Source organism: Sorex fumeus, unplaced genomic scaffold, assembly GCF_029834395.1.
Source record: "Sorex fumeus unplaced genomic scaffold, SorFum_2.1 ptg000128l, whole genome shotgun sequence".
Taxonomy (NCBI): Eukaryota; Metazoa; Chordata; class Mammalia; order Eulipotyphla; family Soricidae; genus Sorex; species Sorex fumeus.
In genome coordinates this window covers 57,682,247-57,690,560 of record NW_026606185.1, presented here as the reverse complement: position 1 = coordinate 57,690,560, position 8,314 = coordinate 57,682,247, and positions in this window count along the sequence as shown.

The following is an 8,314-nucleotide window of genomic DNA, read 5'->3' as shown; positions in this document are numbered from 1 at the left end:
ATAAGTTTTAGTGCATTATTGTCCTTTTTTTTGTACACACAGAGCCAATTTAATTTTCATCATAATAAAAACAGTATTAGTTCAAATTGCAAAGGGGAAGAACAGCTTGTTAGAACTGGATGTATGACTTTTATAAAAGAGAGCAGGTATCTGCTTTAGATATAATGAAATATAGTAATTGATTATTTATTTCTGCATTTTTCTAGCAAATTATATTATATTTTAATCTTCGCTATCTAGGTGCCATGGAATTTAAACAGAAGTTAAGGCACATATTGATAACCCTCACCTTCTGTGCCCTTGATAATCATCTTCTCTCTCTCTTGTATTGATTAGCTTGCTAACTTGTCAGTCTTATGCAAAAAGCAAACTTGCTGACAGTCAGGAAGCAAACAGGAAATTGGAGTACTGGAAATATGCTGGGAAATACTACTCTTGACCCCTAATTATCAATTGTGTTTATCTTGATACTGATCTCAGAGCACATGAGTTTGAGCATAAAGTCAGTCAAGCACAGTCTTATAGCAGACATGGAATTAGAGAGACTGATGCCATTGGAAGAATACAAAGATTTCCAAAGTATTCTTTCTTGAAGTTACAGAGAAACAGAGAAGAAAGGATACTGATTCTGGGTAAAATGAGGACCTATAGGCTTCTTACTGCTTTTAGGGCCTTGCTCCATAGGAGTTATGCAATGATCCACATTCTCTCAGCTTGATTCTCTTGCAGTGGAATTGTGAGGAGTAAACGAAATACAGCAAATTATGACCTCAAATCATGACTCAAAAATATGTTCAATCTATTTTAGGAAAACAAAATTCCAAACAGGCCCACTATCTGTGAAGGTTTCTTCCAAGGACTCTGGTTTTCTCTTAACCTTTCAAAAAGGTTAGGTTCATTGGTGCATTGGTGCATTGGTGTTTTGTGTGTGTGTGTGTGTGTGTGTGTGTGTGTGTGTGTGTGTGTGTATGTGCGTGCATGTGCGCATACACTGTGAGACTTATAACGGAAGAGTTCTGCCTCAAGTCCGGAGCTATGAGAACAGGCTCTAGTCCTCTGTTGCAAACCCTTTTCTACAATAAGAATGTGAGAAATAAATGAATGGATGAATGAATGAATACAAATGACTGTCTAATATTAGCATTGCTTTGGATCTTTAGAAATTTGACTATGTTCTTGTGACCAGAAAGTTTCCATAGCAAATTAATTCTTGTTTGTATTAATTAACCTATGATAGAATGTTGCAGGTAACTTATATGAAGAGGAGAAAAGATAGGTGGCATCCCTGGAAGAAGAGACCACCACTTTTCTCTTTACCCCTATGGTGATGAGGAACCTCGTGGGTGGGTCAGGACTGAGAAAATCAACCATGAGCACCTATACAGTTTGAAAACCTGCTACACAGCTTCATTCTGCAGTTGTCAGACTATGTTCAAGTGCTACTTGACCTACATGGTGTGGGAATTAATCCCTGTCATGTCATTTCTCAGGGAATCCTGGAACTCAGACAAAGGGTGGACTTGCTCTTTGAAGGCAAAGGAAAATCAGTCCTAACGCCTGCCCACGTTCTTTATAGACATTTTGCCTTCCCTTGGAGGAAATCATTTCTGGAGAAGACAAACAGGGAAGTAAAATGTTGTAATTAGAGATTATGAGGAAGGAAAGAGAGAATAACACATTCAAGACAGAATGCAGGTTTCTCCAGAGGAGACAGAGCTGAGGGTGCCCCATAAAGCAACAGAAAGGAATTACATATCCAAGGAGAGAAACTCCCAGAAAGAGGAGGAGAATGTGACTTGCCTTTGCAATGATGGGTTTAGAGGTTTTCCCCAAACTGCCCCCATGTGGGGTTTGAAATGTAAATAAGAGGTTGTTGCTAGGGTGTTGTCAAGGGGAAGAGCTTTGAACTTCCAGTGCTCCAACTTCATGTTCTTATTACAGCCATTTGTTCCTGTTGGCACTGCTTTGTTCAGGCAGGCATTCGGCCTTCTCTGAACCAGTGCTGGTAACTGTTAGAGCATTATCGATTTTCAATTCTGTGTTTACAAAGTGGGTCCACCTTTCATGATTTTGACTGTTTTAGGGCTAGACGCAGAGTAACTTTCTTAACTCACATCTTGGTTTATTCCTTCCCAAGAATTCATTGCACCCAACCCAACCCATCTATCTCTTTGCTTCAATAATGTTGGTTTTTATAAGAGGTCATTTTTCTTAAAGTCAACTCTCCCAAGAATCTATTGACAATATTAAACGAAGACTCACTCAACATGCTATATCAGAATCTTATGATTTATAGAAAGTGGAGATTTTGTTGCATCAATATTAGCCACCATTTAAGGAAAATATGTCTCCAGTGCTTTGTATGTACACATTTCAGATAAAATCTCCAGAAAAATGGTAGAGGGGTTAAGATTCATACCTTGTATGCAGCTGACATTGATTTGATTGCTGTCTCCATGTGATTTTCTGAATATAGCCAGGGACAGCCCTGGAGACCACTGAGCAAAGCTGAATGAGGCCCTGGAGTGCTCTAAGCACCACCAAGATGTCCTGAGTGAGTCCTAGAACTACTTCTTGATAAAAGATAGCTTTAATCACTATGACAATGACAATTGGATGTGATTACTCTGGATAAAAATTGAGCGCAATGGAATACTATGCAGCTGTTAGGAGAGATAAAGTGATGAAATTTGCTTATAAATTAGACATGGAGAGTATCATGCTAAGTGAAACGAGTCATAAAGAGGGACAGATATAGAAGGACTCCACTCATTTGTGGAATATAAAATAACATAACATGAGACTGACACCCAAGGACAGTAGACACATGGGCAAGGAAGATTGTTCCATAGTTGAAAGCTTGCCTCATAAGCAGGGGCGTGGGGGGGGGGGGGAACGGGGAGAAGGCAGCTGGAATAGAAAATGGATCACTAAGAAAATGAGGGTTGGAGGAATCGGTTGGGATGGGAGATGTGTGCTGAAAGTAGATAAAGGAACAAACAAGATAACCTCTCCCTGTATTGCAAACTGTAATGCCCATAAGTAGAGAGAGAGTAAGGGGAATCATGTCTGCCATGATGGCAGTGGGAGGATAGGAAAGGGGGGATATACTGGGAATATTGTGGTGAGGAATGTGCATTTGTGGAGGGATGGGTGTTTGAGCATTGTGTGATTGTAGCTCAAACATGAAAGCTTGTAACTATATCTCATGGTGATTCAATAAAATAAAATTTAAAAAAATTGAGTGCAGAAAGGAGGTAAAGGCATATACATGATAAGCTTATAGTACCTCTACTACAAGTCATAATAATTGAGAGAGACAGAGAGAGAAGTGAGAGAGAGAGAGAAGTGTCTGCCATAAAGATATATAATAAAGGTATATTGAGGGTTAGGGCTAGAAGGAGGTAAATTAGGACATTGGTGCTGGGAAATATACACTGGTGAAGGGACAGGTGTTGAAACACTGTATGACTGAAACTCAATCACGGACAACTTTGTAACAGTTTATCTCCGTTTAATAATAAAAAAAAATTCTGAAATCCTGAAAATAAAAAGATGCCTTTCATTTGTCTTATAAATAAATTGCATCTCTATAAATCATAATATTTTATGAAGACTTCTTTCTTAAAAATATTTATTCTTGGGAGATTTGTCTCTGCTTTTTTCCACATGTTTGGTATTCAGTGAGTACAGGTCAACCTCACCACATTATGTCAGGAGGAGGCAGTAACTCTGCTAGGCTGCCCAGAAAAAAATCCTTTTTGTTCTGGTGTATGTGTAGTGTTTAATAGCCTGAATAGCCTAGCTATTGGGTTACACATTGATACCATATATTATTACATTACAGCGAATTGAACTAACTGAATATGCACCATGTCCCAATTAATTTAAAATAAAGCAAAAGCCAGAACATTGGATGCATTTCTTAGGGATCATTAGAAATGATGGGAGACATGTTGAAAGTTCAATCTAATTTGATTTGGATAATAAAGAAAGTATCACCTCAGAAGTCATCTGGAGGGGCAGGTAATATTGGTAATCCATTGTTTTCTAATATTCCATGTATATTGTATTAGTTTACATTCTTGAGAGGCTATTCCTTGGGAATCATTTTTACACTAGAGAACTCTCTTTTTTTGTGTCCTGCACACAATGAATAGTTAACAAAAATTGTCTTTTGAGCACATAACTGAAAGAAGAAATAACACCGAATTAAGTCTGAGGAGAAATATTTGATTATCTCTTACATCCCAAATAAATAAAAGAGTAATAAAAAAAAGTTCTCAAATCACTTAATTTCTATCTGATTTGTTCTTTGCTTTTATTTGTCAACTCTAGAAAATATTTGCAATGAATATCATCTATTTGCTACTAAATCGCTTTGCCTAGTTACCTATAGCAATGATAATGAATAGTCTCTGTGGGTTTGAAATAAATTATATTTATACTAAAATATCCATGCATTTTTTTGGCAAAACTGCCTCATAGTTCTTTGTTGGGCCAAAATTCAATGTTTTTGTAGATATTAAGATAGAGGACATGGCATTAATTTCAATGCACTATTGTATTTTATTAGCAAGTCTCTATTCTCTCAGATCTTTAAAAAATACTAACATAATAAACAATTAACTAAATAATTAGTGAATAGAATGAAACTTAAATTCAACTTTCCTGAATTTCCAGTCCCAGGACAGATTGCCACTTATGTAATATATTCAGAAGCTTTCTTATAATAAATACATTAAAGACATAAATTAGAAAATGCTCATTAGAATTGGTGATGACAACAATATTGCCTGGGATACAAATTTGTCTAATCTACTGTCCTCTATTCTGGTTCAGAAAAAAGTTCTCACCTGTGTTCTTATTTAATCATATTTGCTTATTAATGCTGATATGATTTTTAGTCCTTACATAAGCATTAGGTAACATACTGTGTGAAACAGCATTTGCAATTTTTTCTTTATTCACAGGTTTTCCTTCTCACAGCTTATTTTCTAAAGATTCACATGGCAATCACCTTAGAGCTTAAAACTAAAGAAAACAGAAATCAACATTTTTTGGCAGGTCAATAATGTGCAAGATTTTATGATATATAAATATTATCTCAATTAATTGACTTTATTGACTGTAAAAAGACTGGAAATCAACAGTAAATGTGATTGATATGACTTAAATGGCCCTATTCTTAGTGACTTGTCCTTTGTAATTCTCAGGATTGATCTGACTTTAAAAAAAAAAAACTTGTAAGTACCAAGGAAAACTTGAGTTCACAAAGCAAAGGTTTTAGTCCTAAGCCAAAAACATGTTATAACAAATATATCTTTAAAGAAGAGTATCTAAAAAAGGACTTTCTCCTCAAAATAGGAAAACAGGTTTTGGTATTTTGACACTTTCAAAGCTGATGGTGCTTATACTGAAATGAAAGGATTTCAGCTTAGAACGGAATCGTTGACATGTTTTCTTTGTTATTGAGAGGGTTTAGAAGAAACTCGTAGTTTTATTGACAGAAAGTATGTGAAACAGTCTTGAAGAATTTTATGTAGACTAATCATATCTATATGGAATCAAAAATACATACAAGATTAAGTAATCAAATTAAAGCAAGTTCAAAATATTTGGAAAAATTTGTGGTAATTTTCTTTAGGCTTGCCCTCCAGCTTTGAGAATTTAAAATCATATTTGAAATTTTATAAAAATTCTTAAAATTGATTCATAGTTCTGCCAAAAAATCCTATATGCTTTCTTTTGCACAATTTTATACTCATATTGAATAGAATTTTGTCCAATAAGTAATAATGTCAAGTTTGTCACAGTAATTGCTTTGTATAATGTAAGAATACTGGAAACTTAAGAGATTTTGGTGTTCACGTTTTAAACTGACACATACTAGGGAGAGTGTTTTTACAAAATCCTCTCAAAATGAGGTATCATCCTGCTATATACAAAAATTAATTCCAAATAAATCTTTATCTGAAAGTGTAAATATATATTAATGTATATAAAACTCCCACAAAGAACATGGGAGTAATATATTTTGAGCTTGGATTAAGCAGTATTTTCTTCAGTTTGACATAGCATTGTAGCACTGTTCTCTCTCTGTTCATCGATTTGCTCGAGTGGGCACCAGTAACATCTCCATTGGGAGACTTGTTGTTACTGTATTGGGCATATCAAATACGCCATGGTAGCTTGCCAGGCTCTGTCGTGCAGGCAGGATACTCTCAGTAGCTTGCCGGGCTCTCCAAGAGGGATGGATGATAAAATCAATCAATCAATCACAACCATCCTGTTATTCGTCGATTGCCTCGAGCAGGCCCCAGTAATGTCTCTTCGTCTAGCTCTGAGATTTTTTTTTTTAAAAAGTGCCATATTCAAGGCTCTTTCAGAGTTAGGAGAATGAGACCCTTCATTGTTACTGGTATTTGGCATATTTGGTACGCCACGGGGAGTTTGCCAGACTCTGCCGTGTGGGCAGGTTACATTCTACATGAAGAATTCTACATGAAGTAGAATGTAGATATCATCCCACACGGATGATAAAATAACAAAAAATAAATAAATAAATGCTGAACATATAGCAAAACGTTAACACTTTTTTGCCAGTTGACATAACTTTTTTTGCCAGTTTGACATAAGCAAGAAAAAAATACATAAATTGAACTATGTAAAAGGAAAATCATTTTTAATTTTCCTCAAGAAGAGCTATTAAGAAAATAAAAAGATATCTCACATAATGAGGGAAATATTTACAAATCAGAGAACTTGTAATGGAATTATGTGAAGAGTTTTAAAGATCTCTTAAAAACCCAACAGTAAAAAGAAAACTTAGCTTTAAAAGGGGATAAAACATTTAAATAGTTATTTCTAAAAAAAATAGACATACAAATAGTAAATATGCACGTGAAAGAATGTTTAGCATCTTTAGTCATTTGATTAGGAAAATGCACATTAAATTATTATGAGGTAACATTTCAAAGATACCAGAATGACCTTTTAAGAGACATGTTAAATGTCTGTGAGGATGTGAGGACATTAGAGCCCTCATTCACCGCTAGTTGCAATGAAACCTGATACACCTACTTTGCAATCACCTTGCAATTTCTTAAAATGTTAAAAATAGAGTTGCCATCTGACCTCTCAATTCCATTCCAAGTGTACAGCCAATAGATCCAAACATGTCTACATGAAAACTTGTGCACGAGTGCCAACTACATTAAAGATTATTCACAGTCGTCAAAAATTGGAAATGACCCAAATGTTCATCACTTGATGGGTGGGTAAACAACATGCCTTATATCCCTACAATGTAATATAATACAGAAAGGAATGGAGTACCAATGCAGGTTAAATGCAGCATGGATAAACCTTGGAAACGTTTTGCTAGTGAGAGAAAGAAACCTGCCATAACAGACCACATACTGAATGATTAAATTCCACTTGTAGGAAATACAGTGAATAAGCAAATCCTCCAAGAATTTCAAGAATTAGTTATAGTGAAGAGTGAGGACTGAAGCTAATGGTTATAGGGCGCAGTAAATGTTAAAAATTAGACAATGATAAATCACAAAACATAAGTACACTAAAAAACTACAAAATTATTTATTTTAAAAGGTTGGATTTTGTGGCAATTGAATTACATTTCAATTGTAATTAGAATGTGTTTTTCAATTGTAATTAGAATGTGTTTTTAAAAGAATCTCTTGAAACAGAGTCACATCATAGGGGGCAGTTGGCCCACAGGCTTACCTAGGTAGCATTTTTTTAAAATAACTTTTCTACTTAGGACAATAAATTGAAGAATTCAGAGTAAAGGGAAAGTGCTTAATCAATCAAGCATGAGACATGGCATTCCAAAATCAAATAATGAACTAAACTTTCACCTCATAATTGGTTTTCATTGCACTGTTGAGGCCTCAAGTTTATTTGAAAGTCCCAGGAAGTCTCTGGACCCTAATATCTGCAGGCATACTCGTCAATGACTCTAGGGCAGCCCAATCAAAGGAAGATCAAAGGAAGATCAACTTCCCTAATGGTAGTCCCCTTTCAGCTCTCTGTATAACTTACATACTGAGAATTAAATATACAAGCACTGACTTCAGAGAAGCACTCATTAATTAGAGCAAAAATCTCAACACCTTTGGGAAAGACTTTGGTCACTGTGATCATCTTTTACAAATTGTCCAGTTTGATTTAGATAAAATTTTAGACTTTTAATAAAATACTTAGTAGTACATAAAAATATGTAACAGTTTTATTTAGCTTAATGTAATTGATTTATTTTGAGGCCTTCCAAACAGTGTTTCAGGAGTCT